Source organism: Dermacentor albipictus, chromosome 7, assembly GCF_038994185.2.
Source record: "Dermacentor albipictus isolate Rhodes 1998 colony chromosome 7, USDA_Dalb.pri_finalv2, whole genome shotgun sequence".
Classification (NCBI taxonomy): Eukaryota; Metazoa; Arthropoda; class Arachnida; order Ixodida; family Ixodidae; genus Dermacentor; species Dermacentor albipictus.
Genome location: NC_091827.1, coordinates 17,455,746 through 17,476,789, shown reverse-complemented (window position 1 = coordinate 17,476,789; position 21,044 = coordinate 17,455,746). Strand labels below are relative to the sequence as shown.

Sequence of the window (21,044 nt, the reverse complement as noted above, 5' to 3'; positions counted from 1 at the left end):
TGATGTTTACCCTGGGCTTCCGTTAAGCTGCTTCGACAGCTTTCACGCCCAGGTGTCTCTCCAGTTCACCCCTGTTCAGGAAAGTACAACTGAATTAACTTGAATGGAAATGAATTTAATCGAGTACCCGGAGGTGGTCTTGCCGTCACTTTCGACATTTTCCTTCAATACGCGCCGCCAGAAAGACGAACCTCCGAAGCCGCTTTTAATTTACCTCAACGTGGGACCTCCACCGCACCTCTCGTTTCCGTTCTTATATATATTTTTCTTTTTTTTTCATTGCACTCAGCGGACGGCTTGTATACGGTGACAAAGACGTCTGGCGCAGATCAAACAAGGCCGCACGTCCAGCCGTTGCGTGACCGCTCTTTCCAAGCCATTCGAGGTCCAGCGCTGCGTTACGCTCAAGTATAACGTTTACCCGCACCACACACTTCACGAGAAATCAATGGGATTATAGATCCGAGACCGTGCGTATGCTCGGCGATAGCCTGGCCTTTACTGAAAGGGCATACACTCCCGTGTCATGTTGATCCGTCTCTTTAATATATATATATTGATTCTTCAGACGCACCCTCCCTTTTTTACGCTTGTCCTTGCGTTTATCGCGGCTGTCGATTTCAATGCGTAACACGACCGCGGGACTTATTAGAAGCGGCTCGGGTCACAACGCGACACGCTCGATAATCAATGCTCCTAAATGACGGCAGAACCCTCTGCGTTCGTTCCTTCTCTCGAACGAAAAACACGAACTACACGACAAAAGTGGGGAGGGGGGTGGGGACGAGCTGCCTTGTGAGTCAGCAGCGGGTTGGAGGCAGGCAGTTGAACGCTATATTGCGAACACGCAATGTTTGCTGGCTCTACACGCCAGAGTTGCGCGCTTTGTTTGGCCGGCCGGATCTGATCGCGAGCTTTCTTTGGAGAGTGTAGCTTGTTTGTCCGCGAGGAAGATCACGGGACGAGATGCTTCCGAGGCGTTGATTGCTTGCTTCGGGAGTTCGAAGGGAATTGTTGGCATCGGAGAATTAGACGTTTCGTCATCGCGCTATATGTTCCCTCGCAGCGAATATAGAATTTCCGGGGGTCTCTTCGTTCCGTCTTTCCGGCCATTTTCGGCAAGGCTATAGGTGTGCTTGCCAAGGGAGGCTGCTGTCAGTGGTTGCACACTATACGGACGCTGACTAAACCTATATACTGGATTGTATTACGAGCGCCGTTTGTCGTGGGATGGAATCGACGAGGGTGTTGTGAAAGGTCGTTCTTAATTACTTACGCGTCCGCGATGCTATATTAAGTTTCGTGAACAAATAATGAGGTTATTTTGTGACCTGTTTTCCTAGACTACCTCGACGCCGTGAAGAAGAAAGATATGAAATTGTAGGTATCCGTCCATGCACGTCCTGTCGCGCTATCGAATTGCAAAATATTATGTAAACGTCTTTTTTTTTCTTTTCGTTGCCTAACCGCTAACAAATATCGGTACATAGAAAGTGAAATAGCTGAACAAAGTCTCGTCGAAAAGTTTCCACTGTCTCCGAGAGTGGTGGAGTACAGCAGTTTGTTTGGCTTTTCTGATTTCTTTTTCTTAGCGGGCAACATACTCCGCATCTTACGGAGAGCACAATTCAGGCGCAGCAGACCCAACGTTTCTTTTCTATTCTCCCGGTCTTTTTCTTCAACCGTGGCGAGCTCCACACCTCTTCATTTTCGACCTACGCTTAGCTGAAGCCATGCTCTAGCTTCTGTAGGGCCTCGCGCTTTCAGGCCGGCGTTACTGCAAATACGAACGCACGAAAAAATACCGCACAAACAACAACGACAATAGGATGCAATCATCTGCAGAGTGAGAAAGCAGTTTGAAAGTTGAAAGTTGCGCAGTGGCCGGGATATTTCAAGCGTCCCTCATAACTGCACGTAAGCACCATTTGGCGCGCTCTCTGGCGGAAATTGCGCTCAGCTTAGCTCGTCCTCCACCCCCCCCCCCCCCAACAAACGCTCACCTTACTTCGCCCCCCCCCACAGCCCCCCCCCCCTCCCGAAAGAAAGAAAGTAATAAAATATTGAAAAAGGAAACAGTCATGAGGCACAGCGGCTACATACGAGTCATCTAAGGAGCTCGCCCAAAAATCTCACACGTCCGGCAAAACTGCCGCGTGCGCCCGTTAACTTTACTTTTACACTTCTCACACCCGGGGACACAGTAAAGGCGCGGGAAGCACCACAGCAACAACGAGCACGGCAAAAACGCGATTTACGCAGCCAACGTTCAAATAAAGGTCGCACCTATAGCTGTCCACCTTTTTGTTCTATTTCCTCTCAACCCCTCCAAAAAGTGGTCCTCCCCCCCCCCCCCTCCCACCGCCTACCCGCCTACCTCTTAAGAAATAAAAAAAAGTGAACAATTGACGCAGACAACGGAAACGGAGGGACATATTCTCCAGCCAAATACACGGTTGCGTCCCACCTATGCTACGGTATATGTACTCGGCACTTCTGACCACTCCGGATACGGCAGCAAGTGCAACGGTAACTTTGGGAGGCAAGGCAGGCAGCTGCAGGCAACGACTGTCAACGCCACTTTGTTTTCAGTTTAGAAAGACAAACACGGGGCGCCGCGTATGTCTGTAAATGAACGAGTGTCCATTGGCGTTGCGTGTGTTTTTGTCAGAGGGCTGGCTGCAGGCGGTGGACTGCGAGTTGTCGCTGAAAGCCGCGCTCTGAAACAAAGACGCGAGGGAAGACTCCGGCTTCCCGGGGACGACAGCCCGGGAGCCGGCACTTCAAACTTGCTCACAGAGCAACCCGCTTGCAACCGTCCGTTACAACGGTGGAAGAAAAAAAAAAAAACTCTTCATAGCAGCTGTACTAGCGATGAGTTTGGAAACTGGAATAAATGCAGTTCGGTACGCTTAAGAAGAGCAAAAGAAAGACCTCAGGAACTGACGCGAGCTTTTAGGCGCAAAGTACATAGAGAGGCCTGTAAGGTGCTGTATATACTGTATATAATGTTACTCTGGGCGAACTGCTGGTTTGCTGCAAACTGCATGGCCGGACGAGTCAGGAGGAAACAGGGATTCTGATTTTTCTTTTTTTTCGCTTCAGAAACGTCGTTGGATCGGAGGAGCAAGCCAAAGTAATACAATGAAAGAAGAAGCATGCTTCGTTCCTTATTTATACGCACAGACAAGTGGAGGTAGTTGAGCGAGAAGCCTCGACGAATGGCTTGAGGAGTCCTCCACCTCCTGCAACAACATCCTAATCTGAAATGTACGCGACAAGTATGCGACACACTTTTCTGAGCGCAGCCCATTATCTGCTCTCGGTTTTCTTTTTCTCTCGTCTAATTTGTGCTCGGCCTTTACTTACCACAGCCTTTATCATGGCGAAAGTAACAATTCCGCTCAAACTCGCCCCGGTAGCTAACGGCCAAGGTGTTGCGATGCTAAGCGCGAGGTCGTGCGATCAAATCGCAGCCGCGACGGCTGGATATCGATGGGGGCGGTATTTGAAAAAAAAAGAAGAAAGAAATGCCGGTGTCCCGTACATGAGGGTGGCACCTTTAAAGATCCCCTGGTGGTCTAAATTAATTCTGAGTCACAAACTACAGTTTGTCTCATGATGAAATCATGGTTCTGGCCCGTAAAACTCCTGAATCCAATTAAGTTCAAAACTCCGCTCAAATATTTTCTTCGGTAAATACTTTGCAGTTAAATACTCTGTAGTTTTTAATATGCCGGGACGGAGAACGAGACAGAGACTGTTCCAGAAAATTTATTGGGGAAGGTAAGCGGAAGCTAACCTCTTCCTCACTAAAGAGAGATAGATAATGAGAGAAAGGCAGGCAGCATGGTTAACCAGAGTTAAAGCATCCACTGTGTGCATTTGAGTCCCCATTATTAGGTACTGTCTCTACAGAAAGTATTATTGCGCACTAAACTTGCGTTCAGAAAAAGAAAGTGATTATAATAGCAATATATTATCGCTTCGGTAAGCAAGTGCAATGTTAAACATTAATTTTATAGTCTTCTTTATTTCTGATCGCGGTACCTCCACAAATACTATTGTTGCTGTCGGGGTAGCATAGCAGATTCAGACTATGTATCCCATTTCCAAGACACTGTCCTAAATCATCTTTAATAATAATAATAATAATAATAATAATAATAATAATAATAATAATAATAATTGGCAGTGGCTTAGCTCGGCTATGCCAGGAAATGCGTAGCGAAAGCCAAGGCATAGCATGATTAGCCTTGGTTAATCTTGATTGCAAGTTCAGGTTAGTCTGGTTGTCTAGCTATGTTTCGGCGTTTCGCCAGTCGTTCGGCGCGCTGTTCGTCTGTTTCCTGGGCGATTCGTTTCCTCTTCATCTCGTTCCGATGTCGATTCCAGGCCTCCTCCTGCTTATCGGAATTGTCTCCGTCCATACTGCCGCCTCAACCGTGGTTGCGGCGCACGCGAGCTCTCCTTTTCAATCCTACATGTTATCAGACATGCGACGCAGCTGGCGAAGCGACCGGAGGCGAGCGCAACGACGAGGAACGCTATGTGACGTCATACCAAACGGCGGCAGCGGAAAGGCGCGGTGCTGCGCAGCGGCGGAACACCCGTGGCTCGGTGCTACTAGTGGCGCATGCGCAGTAACGACTATAGGGAGCGAGAGAGAGAGAGAAATATCCGCGGTGAGGCGCGCGTTGTGACGTCATGTGCCTCCTCGGAGCACCGCCATGGTGAAATCGCAAGTTCGTGGCCAGTAATAATAATAATAATAATAATAATAATAATAATAATAATAATAATAATAATAATAATAATAATAATAATAATAAGCGGGCAAAGGAATCGGAAAAAGAAACAAATGTGCTCACTGCAAACCTAAGCCAAAAGATGGGGAAGTTCATTAAGGTCAATCCAGAAACCTTAAATTACAAACGCTCCTGAAAAATCATTGACGGTTGGGACAGAAACGAAGTGACATGGCCATTGTCAATTGAGTTTTAGCTTTGCGTAATGAATTATAGGTAACCCTCATAGGCAGTGCGCTAACGAGCGCCTTTACCGGGCCCCACTTCGACTCTGAAAGAGGACCGCGCATGCTGAAGTCCACACGCATAGCCCAAGAGGTTTCGCCCTCGCAATAGAAGTAACCCAATAAACGAAAAATAAATGATTGTTGTTTGCATTGTTGCGGAAGAATATTTATGTTACTTTTTTGCCAAAATTTATCAACACGCTAAAGCTTCAGCATGAAGCTTGCACATCGAAAATGATCTGTACGACGTTTGACGTGAAATGCTTTGGATAACTTAAACAATCAATGACGACGTAACTTCGACATCATCGTCATCTGCTTCTTCTTCTTCTTTTCTTCTTCTTCTTCTTCTTCTTCTATGTCCACTGCATGATGAAGGTCTCTCCCTGCATTCTTCGTTCCACAGCTCTTTGCGCGGTCCTTAACTTGTTCTCAAGCTTCTTTGTCAGCCTCCAAGTCTCTACTCCATGTGTCAGCCCATGTAAAATGCACTGATTGTGTACCTTCCTTTTCAATGATAACGGTAAGCTTCCAGTCAAGAGCTCACGATGTCTGCCGTATGCGATCCAACCCATTTTTATTCTGTGAATTTCCTTCTCATGCTCAGGGTTCCCTGCGATTAGTTGACCGAGGTAAACGAACCCCTTCACAGACTCTAGAGGGTGACTTGCGATCTTGAACTCTTGTTCCCTTTCCCGGTTATTTATCATTATCTTTGTCTTCTGCACATTAATCTTCAGCCCCACTCTTACACTCTCCCTATTAATCATTTGTTGTAACTCGTCCGCAGTGTTGCTGAATAGAACAATGTCATCGGCAAACCGAAGGTTGCTGAGGTATTCGCCTACGATCCTTACTCCTAAACCTTCCCAGTTTAATAGCTTGGATACTTCTTTCAAGCCCGCAGTGTATAGCATTGTGTATAGTATTGTACTCTGCGGATTTCTTGATAAACTGAATGATGACATGGTTGTGATCCATTGTAGAATATCCCTTCCGTAGTTTTCTTGGGAACGCTGCGGGCCTAACTGCTATAGGGAGTTGGAAATTGTATGCCTCATTTAACCTACAGTGGCGCCTTCTTCGATCAGTCCGGCATGGTTTGAACAATTCGCGCTTGTAAGCAAAAACTGACGGCTCTGCTACCACCGCGGTCGCAATACGATTATCGGGAATGCAAATGAAAATAAGCAAGAAAGAATAAGAAAATAACCCATTGGACCATGTGAGATTACGGTATAGATAGCTCTTGGGCCCAATAGGAGTATTTTGAAATCAACAAACAAAACCTTTCAAATACAATAGCGCCATATGACTTTCGGGAACATACGGGTTGTTATTTACGAACGCATGCGTTTATATCGGAATAGTTGATATCTGAGTTGATATAATCATCATCATCATCATCATCATCATCCTTATTATTATTATTATTATTATTATTATTATTATTATTATTATTATTATTATTATTATTATTATTATTATTATTATTATTATTATTATTATTATTATTTGATGTGGACAGCTCCACAGCGGCGCACAGCGCGCATCGATCGATCCGCCATCTCGCTAGCTGCAGGGCACCGAGTAACAGTGTTCCTGTTTAAGCGCAGACTCCGGCGACCTATTGTCTCCCGCCTGATAGCCTACAGCTCTTTCCGGTGTCCCAGCATCCCCCTCTCCCCATCTCCCCTGTCAGCCACCGTGTGCGAGCAAAGGGCGCGCTTGTTTGCTCTCCAGCTTCGGGTGCTTCCCAAGCGCGCGCGACGAACGTTGTTGTGCGTGTGGACGCTATACAGCGAGTGGGTGCGGTGGGCCAAAGTGTTCGGGCTTTCTCTCGAGCTGTGCGCTGCGTCGGTGTGTGTGTCTTCTGGGAAAGGAGACTGAGGGAGACGGGGAGAGAGAGACGGAGAGAAAGAAAGGGGAGAGTGAAGCGCGGGAGGGCGGGTTTCGTAGAACAAGAGACTACAGAAGCGAGAGCCTGGGGCCGATCAAAGATTAAGTCCCGACCCCGGCTGGCTTCACGGCAATTGCTTCAATATGTTCCCGGTTTCCCCGAAGCGTGCGATAGGCTCGACGACGTTGACTGGCTCCTCCGCTCGAGACGATGGCTGAGTTACACGCAGCGAAGGAAAGGAGGAGGAAGGAGGGGGACGACACTCTTGTGGGACGTCGACGTCGCCGTTGTCAACAGAGGCGCTGCCCTGACGCGTCGCGCGCTCTTTGATTGTCGTGGAGTTTGTGCGCGGGCGTGTGTGTAGAAGGCGGCGGTGGGCTCGGCAACTGTAGCGAGCCTGTCTTCTTTCGGCGATGAATTCGGCGAGAGCGGCGGTGGCGGCGCGGGCGTTTGACGCGCGAAAGACGACGTGCCTCCCTCTATGGGCGAGTGCGAGTTTGTGTACAAACAGCGCAAACACCCGGAGCGAAGAAACGTAAGGCCACGTTTTATGGCTCCAGGCGTACAGAGTCTTATTTTTTTCTGTTCGTTTTATTTTATAGTCCGAAGAAGTTGTCTGCTTTAGTAGGACGTTTCGTACCCAATCTGTTACTTGTAATAAAAGCTGACAGTTGTCGCATTTAACGGATCTCCAGTGGTTTCCCGTCTATGTCAGGTGCACACACATGCACACACTTGCAGGCGTGTGTTTCATGCAGTCAGCGCGCAGTTACTCGAAGCCATGATATACGTTTTTTAAGAACTTCCTGCAGAGCTTTTTGGTCCTATCACGTTGGCGCGTGTGTGTCTGCGCGTGCGTGCGTGCTCGCACCATTCTGATCGATCACTTTTAACAATGACAGTGACATATGGCATTTACCATTCGAAGAATCATGCTAAATACGAGCATTACTGACCTCAGTAATCAATAGATTAATTTGTCAATCCATACGTTGATCCTGTATATCGCGGTGATGAACGCAGGAAATCTGCAGGCGAAAGTTGGAATCAGCTAGGGCAAGACAGGGGTAACTAAAGGTCGCAGGGGGAGGCCGTCGTCCTGGTGTAGTGGACATAAATATAGAATGATGATGATGATGATGATGATGATGATGATGATACTGCCGGGATCCATTGCACATCCAAGCCAGCTTTTGAATAAAGATGCTCTGCGCTGCCACCCTTTCCGTCCGCTTCCGATGGCTCCGTAGTAGTCTCTCCGCTTCGGCAACACGCCTTAACTTTATAAGAATAATTGGAAACGTAAGAAAATATAGCCTACCATTAGGAAGACTGCCAAACGGACAATTCCTCCGCATGGTCTTAGTATTTCCTTTCTCCTTTTCGAGAAGACGACAAAGTGTCTTCTTGTCAGAACGCTTGTTTCTGTGCTCTCTGATTTTTTGGTGAAATCTTCGCCTCTCGTGGTGCCTCCCCTCCCCGTCTTGCGGCCATGGACGCGGAGCATGCCAGAGGCCCACCTGGCCAGAAGTCATCACGGCTGTCAACCGCAAGGAAGCGAGTTGGCTCCACCAGCGACACCGAGGACACCGAGCTGTACTCTATGTCGGAAGACGACTCATCCGACGACGGCTTCATACCCGTCCGGAGTAAGAGGGCGAAGAGAAAGACCGCCAACACAGCGCCGTCAACTCCTGCGAGCACTACGACTATGAAGTCAAGGCCTGTGCGCTGGCCACACGTCATCATCTTTATGCCGGAAGAACCGTCAAGCAACCTACGGTTGCTGAACAGGCAAGCCCTATCCATTTTTCTGGAACGTGCGGTGCCGAATCAAATTAAAGACATCAGAATAAACCCACGCAAGAATATACTCGCCATAGACGTGTACAACGCGAGTGGGCTTGGAACACTTCAAGAAATCACGGAGCTAGGCGGAATCAAAATGCGCCCCTTCATCCCGATCGACGACACATCGATAGCTGGTGTAATTTACGACATTGACACTGCCATTCCCAATGATGATTTACCTAGCCTCATCAAGCCGGCAAACGAGGGCACGATCATTACGCAAGTGCGCCGTCTTGGGAATACGCGCTGCGTAAAAGTAATTTTCAAGGGGGATTGCATACCATCCCACGTTAAAGTCGGACATTTTCGACATCCGGTTCGACCATTCATCCAGAAGCCGCTTCAATGCCATCAGTGCTTCAGGCTGGGACACGTCAAGGGCGTGTGTCCCAACTCGCTACTGTGTCCCCGTTGCGCTGAACCTCATGCAGAAGAGACCTGTGGTGCCACAGTTCTGAAGTGCGCCAACTGTGGCGGCCCTCACGTAGCCTCGTCGAAGGACTGTCCCCGCATCAAGAGGGAGCGCGCGGTTCTTAAGCAAATGGCCAGAGACAATTCGGCCCACAGGGAGGCAGCCGAAGTAGTTCGGCGTCGGCATCGACGTCGACACCGTCGTACGTCTTCAAAGAACACTCTAAAAACTAAGAGAGTGCCGGGCACTCCCTTTGAGGGAGTAGCGGCTTGTCCCATATTTCACTCTCTTTTCGAGAGTAGATCGACCCTCTTTGAGAGAGAGTAGGTCAACTCCTGTTGACAGAGTTTTGTTACTCTACCGCAAGGGATTGCTAGTACTCTTCTGCAGAGTGATAATACTCTTCCCACAGGGAGTGCTAGTACTCTTCTGCAGAGTGGTAATACTCTCACCGCAGGGGTAATGGCACTCCACCAGACCGAGTACTTGTACTCCCCCAAACAGAGTGCTAGTACTCTTCCCAATACCCTCTTAGCGAAGTCCTGGCCACGCATGCAGGCAGGAAATCAGATCAAATTAGGGTCGCTGATACACCGTTCCCTAGGCGGCTCCTCAGACTCAGTGGCCCAATTCCAAGCGGCCTTCAGAATAGGCGTGAGCAATGTTATGCAGGATTTTAAAGTCATTTTTCCAGGCTATTTGCTGCCTACCATGAGTTGTGACTGCTCGGAATCGGCCTATGCGTCTCCCGAACGCCACTGCGGAGAAAAAAAAGCTAATTCACGTTCAATCCGCAAATATCTTCGCATATTTCACAATCAGGAGACACATAATCTAATTAGAACACAGTAGTCGAGGGAATCACACACTTATCTGGAGAACCACATTGCTCTATACATCACGTGGATTCGAACCCGCGTACACTCGCATCTATACAATTCAAAGCACACATCCTAACCATTACACCACAGAGCCACCGCGCTCAGTCGTGTTGTTTTAGATCTTATATACAAAGCAAATGTATTTGAGAAATCGGCTGCGGTGGGTGGAGTTTCTCTGCAGTGTGCTGTGCTGTTGTGTACTGGAATACGTTTGCGTTTGCATCATTTCCATTGCTTGCTACGACTAACGGAGGAATACAACGTAGACGACGACGTGAGAACTATTCACGGCTTGTCGTCACCCCAGGAAAATAACAAATGTGCCGTTCAGCTCACGATCGAGTGCTTTTCCAGTTCATCCATTATATGTTCTCCGAAAATACGCGGATACGAAGTATCGTGCCAACCATACACGTATGTGAATTTAAGTCGCGCGTATACTGGTGAGCATTTCTGTTTATTTTTTCCGCCAGTTCCATTCGTACCAGGCATTTCGGCGTGCCTCACGCTGCCGTGTAGGCGTTCTTTTCAAGTGCATAAGTTTAGAGTTTGGTTCAGTCCGCTGTGAGCTGTTGTCCTGCATTAGCAGCGGATCGTTAGCGTTTTGAAGAGCATGCATTCCAGCATTTCGAGACTGCTTATGCCGATAGCCGCGTCACATGCATTGGCACGCATGTTTAAATGACTAATGTGTCCACTTGTTACGCGTGCACAGCTCGTATCCTGTGGCAGTGCTCGTTCTAAAAGCTTCGAAGACCACCTACATTCATACGTGTGTTCAATATATATGCACAGGATAGACTTGCCGGCTAGTTGGTTGAGCATTTTAGAAGAAACAGCGCAACACAAGGACGACGCAAAAACATGGACAACACCACGAAGCGCTGGTGTGGTTGATGCTTTTTTTCGTCCTGGTGTTTGCGCTGTTTCTTCTTCCACGATACACGCACACCACAGGTAGGCGAAAGTTTAGGAGTATAGGGCGTTAACTTTGTTTTCCCCGTTTCCTCTCAGTGTCAATGGCACAATGCGCTGCCCGGAATTGCGCACGCTTACCCCCATATTCAGAAATGCATCATAACTTGAAGCCCATGCTTGACTTGATCTAAATGACGCAAGGCGTGAACGCACCAAAAGAAAGGCAGTGAGCGTCTGGGGGAAAAAATTAAATTATGGGGTTTTACGTGCCAAAACCACTTTCTGATTATGAGGCACGCCGTAGTGGAGGACTCCGGAAATTTCGACCACCTGGGGTTCTTTAACGTGCACCTAAATCTAAGTACACGGGTGTTTTCGCATTTCGCCCCCGTCGAAATGCGGCCGCCGTGGCCGGGATTCGATCCCGCGGCCTCGTGCTCAGCAGCCTAACACCATAGCCACTGAGCAACCACGGCGGGTGGTCTGGGGGACATTCGCACCAGGCGTCGTTTATATAAAGTCAAGCATGAGCTTTGTATTAATATACATTTCTGAATACGGGGGTTAGTCATCTACTTCTCACAGAAAATGTCGAAGAAACGCCCACCAAAACCAGGCACATTCGTAAACCTAACTAGGCAATACGAAGCTCCATAGAAAAAGAGTGGTATTAAAAGCTTTCAGTATTTTTCTTTACTCCAAAATGGTTGCGCTCTCGTGGCTTCAATGTACAGAGATAGTGCAGCGTTAGCTAAAAAGCATGAATTTCCGAACTCCATGCCAAAATAAGCTTGTAAAATTATTGAGGTGCTAGAAACCAGCGTTTGTAGCGATCCTTGAAAAACCCTTTATTTCTAAAATGCCATTTTCAAGGCATTGAAAACCCTGGAATTTTTAGAAGTACTGGAAAGTCCTTAAATTTGTACACTTGGCTAGACATAGCAGACATTGCCAAGTGGTATTTTTCCCCTTCTGTGACACTCTTCGCATGTCACAGTGAATTGTCTGTGGAGGTAATAGAAGGAAAGCGACATCCTTAAAGTTGAAATTACAAAGGAGCTGCAGATACCAGTTTTAGGCACATGGAACCGGCGACAAATGTACTTGGAGGAGCAGAAGCAGGAAGCTCAACAGTTGAGGCATTCAAAGCCGTGATGAGTAAATTGAGAGCTACAGACACAATAAAAGGAAATTACAAATGACTATTGCTTATTTGGTGGTGAAAAGCTGAGGCAATAGATGACATCCCATACACTGTCAAACCAAACAGTATTCAAAAACTGCAAATGTTGCAGGTCCAAGTAGTTAATTGTGCTATTGCAGAAAAACTGAGCGCTTTCTTGAAATGCTTCCTTGTGTGCATGAAAGGCAAATTAGCAGTCTTTCAAATTTTTGAAATCAGTGAATTGCGATTTGTTTTGTATTCTTTTGTTTGCATTAAAATTAACAATGTTGTTGAACAAGTTATCGCCTGTCCAAACTACTAAAAAAATCGCACGAGATCCTTGAAGTTACTGTCGGGGCCTCGAAAGTTCTTGAAAACCATTGCATTTTTTTCTTCAATATTGCTACGAACCCAGTAGAACAACTGTCATGGAGTAAAAACCTTGGCTGAACAGGGGGCTTATACGAAGAGCACAGGAAGACTAGAAATGCAGTATTAGGCATGGAGGGCCCTGAAAAAAATGTGCCACATCTGCTCGTCTGCCTTATGTTTCTGCATTGACTGTCACATTTTTAACAGAAGCTCACTTACTGTTCTACTTTAATAAAGGCAACATTACCAACTCCAGTGTGGGGCAGTCCTTCAGCCAGTGCAGAACTCTTTCTGTACATCCCTGTCAGCTCTGTCATTTTTTCAGCATTGTAGTACAAGATTTGTTAAACTGGTTTCGCAGAATATGAGCAGTATACTGTTAAATTAGCTGTTTATTTGTATGCACAAGTTCAGGTCCTCAGTTTGGTTGCATGACAAATTGCCATACCTCAATAGATACAAGAAAAAATGTTATTAGAGTTTAATAAAATCCAAGCAGTAATAATCACAACAATATAATGACATACATTTCTTTTGGTACGTATACAGCCCATGTCTTGACACTGTATAAATTCAACTATACATCGCAAGTACTGTATCCTGACCACTATTATTCACAAGTGTAAAACCATCACAGCAATTCTTCAACAAATATCACAGTGATTAGTGACATACACTTTGTAACTGCTTTACATGAGCATAATGTATACAAATGGTCCCTGTGTACCTACACATGACTAGTGCCACCCGAGCACTATTACTCACAGGTGTAAAACCAACAAAGCAGTTCTTTAAAAATATCACAGCGCTTAGTTACGTACATGCTGTAACTCCCTTGTAAAAGCTTAATACGAACACGTGAGCACACAGAAAGCTAGCAGTGGGCCTACATGGAAATACCACCGCCTCAATACTAATTCACAAGTGTAAAACCAACCAAGCAGTTCTTTAAAGAATATCACAATGTTTAGTGACATACATTTAGTAACTAGCTTATATAAGCTTTATACAAACATGAGAACATACACAAAGCTATCGGTGCACCTGCATAGAAGTGCGGCCATCTGAACACTATTATTTGCAAGTGTAAGCTCAACAGAACAGTTCGTTATAGTGGCGCCCATTTTGTACCTGCCTTATACAAGCTTAGTGCAAGCACAAGAATGCGGAAAAAAATAAATTAAGAACTTGCTCTATGAATACACAAACACATCAACACAAATGGTAAACACCACTTTGAAGATACATGACCGTGACAAAGCGCAGTGCTGTGCCGGTTGAAACTGTCATCCACAAAAGTATTGAGCAATGCTTAAACCACACGCAATAAAGTGCTGAAAGACTGCGTCTCTAACGTACCTATATTAATTCAAATTTCTTGAATATAGGGCTCCCTTGTAGATAAGGCATCTGATCCAACTGACCTGATAAATGCATACAATGCACTCAGATATAACTGGTAATAATAATTATAAAAGGCATTTAAAAACCTGATAGTATGATGAAGATGCATGACTAGAAAAGTTCTGTTCCCCTCGTACGTGTTAAAAAGGTGCAAGTACGACACACGTTCTTTTTTTCCGCAATATTTGCATTAATGGACACCCGGGAACCTCGAACCCACAAAAAAAGAAGATACTGCTGTGTTAATAGTGTTATGAATAATTTTTTGTGAAAGCTTTTTACAGACAATTCGCAGTCTCGTTTCTGGAGGTTGAGCTGTATCATGCAAAATAACATGGAAAATGGTCACATGGGAGCATGACACTATGCCATAATGTTCGTTTCAGTTGACTCTCTTGTCCTACAAGTCACTGCGCACTGTGACCATTGATGGAACAGCAGTGTCTATGTGATTTTCATCACACTTCTGTCCTATGCCATCCTTACCAGAGTTGGCGGCACACAGATACCCAGATTTCGATAGTGTTACTTTTTCAGGTGCTTGTTCTTGATTTGCTCAATATCAGTTGGCACTTCAGCTGCATCAAACTTCTTTTTTACCTCTTCAACAACAACATAAACAACAATCTTATGACACCTGTGTTGTCCTTCTAGTTGCCTACAAAGAGCAGTTAATCTAACAACACTGACAGTCTACTATCTTCTAATGGGGAAGAGGTGTGTCCCACCATGTGTTCCACATTGTTGTCGCTATGTGGGCTGGCTGGGGAGGCAACAACTGTAATATGTTTGCATATATTAAAGTGATGCTTGTACTGTGTTATAACACCTAACTTAGTCTTGCACTTGCTGCACAAGAACACTGGCTCACAGTCGTGGTGAAAAGCTTTCGTATGTTGAGCAAATGAGTTGTATGCACTACAAAAAAGTCACAGTGATAGCACACATGTTGCTCTACCAGGCCTGGTGCGGTTCCTTCTGACACTGCTCCTGATGCTGACACACTGCTGCTTGCCTCGTACACTGTTGCAGCTGCAGTAGACATGGCCGTCTCTGTATCTATTGCTGCCGTGCCACCTGTCATGGTAACTTCAGGTGGTATCGGGCTCACTTCTGCAACAGAGATGTCGTTTGTCCCTTGAGGGCTCTCGTCATCAGGGCCAATAATTTCGTAGGCATTGTCTCCTGCATCGAAGAACCAATAACAGCGTGAATTAATAAACATAGCTCTAAAAAGTACGGACATCAAAACTTAACCACAAGCTTTGCACATCAGTGACCAGGCTTAATGAATAATACTTGCAGGAGGAGTTATACAATTGTGTGTGTACATTACAGTTAAGCCTCAGAAGAGATACTCAAGAGGCACGGGAAACATGTCTCTCAATACCAAAAATTTTAAAACACTGAGGAGCCAGACTAGATCACTTTATTATGCATCATCACTAAAGTATGTTTAGATATATCTGAAGGAATAATTGCTCAGGGTGGCTTAAAGGGCCCCTAAACCACTTCTCGACATTTTTTGAACATTTCAAGTAAACACGCGCATCAAAATCAGAATGCCGTCACAATTGACGATGCCAAACGCCACAGTGCGTAGCACTGTGGGAGCACCACAATATGAAGAAAACGACTCCGTGCGCCTCTCTGGACCTATCCTGCACCCCCCAGTTTGTCCTGACATCACCAGGCTGTCTCTGATGATTCACCAGTTTCCGGTGCTGTTGATTGGTCGAACGAAAGTGTACGACTGCCGGCAAGGCCTGCAAGCAAATACACACTCCTTCTTCCTCGTCGCGTTGCTCGCGATGCCATTGTGGGCAGCCAATGGGGGCAAAGAACAGAAACGCCAACAGAAGGGTCTCCTTATGAGGCTCTTCAACTAGAGTCACCATACAGTTCCATTGTATTGCATTAGCGCCACCCCTCGCAGGACGGCGGGCCTGCGCGGCAGCAACAGAGCTCGTTGGTGATGGCCTGTCCCGTAACATTTGGAGGTGTACTAGGCGAGGAAAAGACGATACTATCCAGATGGCGTGTACCAGATGAAAGAGTAAAATGAGCGGGGACTACTTTTTAAAACTCAAACACGTAGCTCCACTATTACTGCACCGTTTCGAAAATCTCTCATGGCTACGTGTTCGTTGCCTTAACATGTACAACTGCAACACCGCAAATAAATTTCAACCTCGGTGGCTTAGGGGCCCTTTAAAGAAGACATTCACAGCTTTTTAGTGACTGTAGATTGTGCTAGCTTCCTTCCTAACTTCTGGAAGTTAAACACTTCACTTTGCAAGCCTTGTTGCTCGCAGTGCCTTTCAGGTGCTCTTAGACGCTCGTCAGCTTCAACTGTCGACACTTTCTGCCCTGCACTGTCCTCGTTGCCTTCCTTTTCTAGTCCATGCTAAAGAGACATGCGCAATTGACTTGTGTGAGGATTGCGTGATCTTTACGCCCTTCAGAGCACACAAGGTGCATGAAGTGAATGTGTCTGGCTTGTGTCCCTTCGAAGTAGTGAATACTTCAAAAGTCGTTAGCAACAAAGGTGTCTCTTGCGTCCAGTGTTGTTAACGTTGCAAACATCGAAAAACCAACCAAACCATTTTCATATGTCTCTTACAACCAAGTGTATCTTGTAATGAGATTCTACTGTACTGAATATTTTTCATCTATGGATCATCTGCATGTACATATAGTCACAAAGACATGTTGTGTGGAATGGCGAATCAGGAAAGACCTCGTACTCTTACTTTTTGTCCCTAACATAAGCAGCTGATAACAATATGATAAAAAGCAGGTAATGAGGCTAGCATGGAACATAATCCTTCAGCTCTAAACAGTTTTTTGGGCCCACATCATTCCCTCATGACATAAGGAAACAACTTGATTGCAGTAATGGCTGCATGTGATCTGAGTTGATTGAAACAAACAATACGTAAGGTTGCCCTGTATGTAATTTTATCGGAGTGCTTTTCAGATGTCCTGCTGGCGATCCTGGCTACACGATGTTTCTCATGCTTTTTGGCACGATTCCTTTCTTTTCCACTCCACTTTTTTCTGGTTTTGTCCTCTTTCCCTTCCCCCTGGCGTAAAATAGCACACCTGAAGTATCAAATCTGTTGAATTATTGTGTGTATCAAACCTATTAACATGTGGGCTTCTCTGTGGTCAGTGTTGTATTTTTGCGCTGTACAAGTCAATTCAATATGAAAGATGGAATGTCGCTGCCTTTAGTTTAATTGTATGTATATATATATATATATATATATATATATATATATATATATATGTCTCTCTCATGTTTTGAAATATATGTACATTCAGGAGTGCCTGCATGCTCTTCTCCCCTGCTCCAGTGACGAAAAGGACAGCCTTTTTATTTACCATAGCAAAACATTCACAGGTTTTCACTGTGCCCATTACATCACTTATCATATGGATCTGTCACAATACAGAGTAGCAGTAGTCCATAATACTAACCCATCCCAACATAACTATAAATTAGCACATACCGACATGCTGTGAAACAGCTGTTGCAAAGCCGCTGGTGCTGGCAATTTCCACAGCACTGCAGTGGTACAGCCGAGTGCCACCTGTACAGTGACAAATGCATATGCATGTTAGTAACTCACTAGTTGCTGATGGTTTCATAAGCTTTACACTACACAATAAAGTAATCTAGACAACTTTGTTGGAACAAATACACATAATTAGGACACCATTTAAAGACTAACACTATTAATTGCCCCCAATCTCTCACTCACTAAGGGATTCACTACTGAAACATCGGTGGAGAGCTCGGATTAACACAGCCCATAAAGGACAAGCTTTCTTTGAGGAAAATAGCTATAACAGCGGTTAGTTTTTTTTATCATTTTATGTGCTAGCTTTGATTTAAATTTCATGCAGTACTATAAAATATGAAGTGCCGCATTTCTAGCAGCAGAAGGCGTCGTCAGCCTCATGGTACAACTGATTTTTGCACTGTTTGTATCAGTGAGCCAACACATACAAAGAAAACCGACTTCACACATACATATACAGTGCCAAGTGCACTCCTCCTGAAAACACAGCCGCCAGTTCCAATGGTGCTGAAAGGAAAGGTTATATAGAGTGCGAGACTGCATGGAACTACCACTAATGACTGTAAGCGTACGATCTGCTGATTGGAGAGGTAGTCACATGCTATTTCTAGTCTCTTTTAGAAGCATTACTAAAGGATGAATTAAAATCTATTCATCAGTCACGAATTTCGCGCATCCAGTTTGGTTAAATACCTTGTGAGAAAAAGACATGTTTACCTGGAATAGCAACCTTTTTTCCCGCTGCAAAATTTTCCTTCGAATTAATGAAATAACTTTACAGCGTCATAATATATTGTGTTTCTCGCAACTACTTGCCGGCAGTGGCGAGTTACAGTGTTTATATCTGACTCATTGGGCGACAATACTGCCAAACACAAATGCTTCACGAACACGAGAACACGTCCCTCGCAGAGAATAGCAACCATATATGCCTCTGTGAGACATGATCGCACCTTTGTGGTCAAAATGTACATTAGAACGACACCACCATCTCATTAAAAAAAAAAGCCTCAGTACAAAGCAGCAGCCAACTTCATAATGTGAAATTGCAATTGATGTCCACTTACTGGTGGCCTGTGTTCGAGTCACTTCTGGCAGTTGACTGGGTGCTGAGAAATGCACGTCCTGGGTTGTCCCTACAAAACATACAGGGTTATGTCAAATGTTGAAAATATATATACACCGGCATTTCATAAGTTGCAAAACAAATGAGTAAACTAATAAACAACTGTAATGTAAACAGAGTACACATGATAAGATAGGCTGTCAACAGGTAATGCATTACGCGAAAAACCTAATGCATAGGAATGACTTTATGTATACACACGAAGCTGACACACAATTTAAGTCGCTCTAGGTTTTTCCGTGCAGTATATTAAAATCATTATGTCTTGTGGTTAGAGCAAAATTAATGTAAATGACGCACTAAATTATGTACCCTGGAAGACTTTTCTTCAATATGCACCTGTGCGCGCTTCAAATGAGTAGCGTTGTAAAATTTACGTACATGGCATTTAACATAGTTGCTGAACACGGATTTCCTTTGCCCTGTGTCGTGTACAGTGAGCTACATATATCTGAGCCCCCCCCCCCCTTTTTTTTTGTACTAGCCATACTGCGTGCCATTGCACCTATACGCACGTAAATAAACCTCACGACACAGAAATAAAAAAAAAGTGCCAATCACCCATGCCTGCATGTTGTAGTGGGCCTAACCTAACCAAGCACGGGCTGTTGTTTTTTATAGTAAACACAGGCACCGTGCTCATTGCAAGTATGTATCATGTCACTAAGCAAATATGCAATTTCATTGTACCACTATTTTTTTATCACATGGATGTATCTGTTGAGAGGCAAGACAAAAAGCAGTCACTTCTCAGAACTAATCAGCTTTTTTAAAACATATTTCTAACCTTTCAATGACACTTGCTGCTATGTGTTTGTCTCCAGAGAGCATACTTGATTTGACTTTCCAATCGGAGACATTACATAAATATACCATGTTAAGATGACTGCCTTCGAGCGGTGACGAGATGACGGCTTCGAGTGACAAAACGGGCCGTCGCTTGAACAGATGGCTCGGTTCTGGAAATCTAGAAATCGTCGCTCGTCGCCCGAAAGTGCTATGAGCGACTAGCCAATAGCGCGAAGCCGGAACTGGATGTATGTACATCGCTCAAATACTACCGATTGTCGCGCGGAACGAGCGAATAATTCAATTTTTATACGTGCAAGGATAAGAACCTACGGCAAGACCTCCGCAAATATTTTATGCTACTTTTTATAGTAAAATACATCAACGTAAATTACTAAAGCACGCGTCACGCGTGATTGCAGCCCTCATGCCGGCAACACCGGGGAGGCGTCGCTCAATATCGTCGCTTGCACGGAGTACGACTTGTAGGCGACGAGCGAACGCGAGAGCCATCTCCATCGCGTCGCTTGTAGCTGCCGCGCGCAAGATCGCTTATATATGGGGTTTATACTTTTTTCAGCATAAAACATGGATTGCTCATGCGTTTTTAGAAAGTTCAAGATAACGCGCCTAACTGACCTCTTGCAGCATGCAGCTGAATGCCTGCGGCAAAGTTTCTAACTAGCACTGGTGCTGCACGTAACTTCAGTGGTCGCAGATTCCCCCTGCGCGAAACACCGTCAAGCGCGCGGTTTATTTATAAAAAAAGCACGCTGCCAGCAAAACGACGCCTTCTGTTATGTGATTCCTTAGTTCAACAGCGTTCCGTACACACTAGACTGCCAAACTGAATAAATTCAAACACACAAAACGCACGCTAATCACGCTCCGCATAGGCTCGGCATCACGGGCTGGTGAACGAACCATTTTAAACGTCCTCTCGCCTGGCGTCTTATTGAACATACCATAGTTCTGGCAGCGTTTGCGATCTTTAAAGCTCTTACGGACAACGGCAAAGTGATAAAATCACATGCAGTTATCGCCACGACTGGCTTTTTCGATTGACATCGAGAGACACAGCGCGTATGCCTAGTCCTTTGTCAATCGCGTCGGCTAAGCGCAGCGACGACTTCCTGACGATAGCATGACATATACGGAGAATGTGCACCTAAGTTAGAATTCACTTACCGTGGAGGATTTGTTGCTATATCCAAGGCATGACGAACGACTGTCGTGTTTTCGTGGCAACGCGAGATGGCTGATACACGATCTCCCCTGGCTGCAGGCCTGCGTCGACTCGCTGCTCGCTGTCCGGTGCTGTGTTGTTCCGCGATCTTGAGCGCGCGCGCGCGCGGTGGAGAACTCCGAGTGAAAAAGTAGAGCGCTCGCTACGCATTCCTTTGAACTGCGGCGGCCTGTTCTCTTAGAAGTAAAACGATGTGTTCTTTGCTCAGCGAGCGTGCATGAATGATACATTGCCATGTTCGGGGCCAGCCACCTACAGTTGAAGCAGAAGATTACGCTAAGTTTTGTTCTCTATTGCCGCAAGAGTAGAACTACTCTCTCTCTCTGAAGGGGAGAGTGAAAAGCACATTTCACTCTCT

The 21,044-nt window shown here is 45.5% G+C and overlaps 1 long non-coding RNA gene across 1 annotated transcript; it reads right to left on the bottom strand.

Annotated features, from left to right (window-relative positions):
• Positions 1–15,073: 15,073 nt before the first annotated feature.
• LOC139047339 (uncharacterized) lies at positions 15,074–20,977 on the bottom strand. The gene is made up of 4 exons (XR_011507105.1): positions 20,629–20,977; positions 18,593–18,661; positions 17,454–17,534; positions 15,074–15,123 (listed from the first exon to the last, which is right to left on the bottom strand). It is a non-coding gene; the product is annotated as an uncharacterized lncRNA (long non-coding RNA).
• Positions 20,978–21,044: the final 67 nt, after the last annotated feature.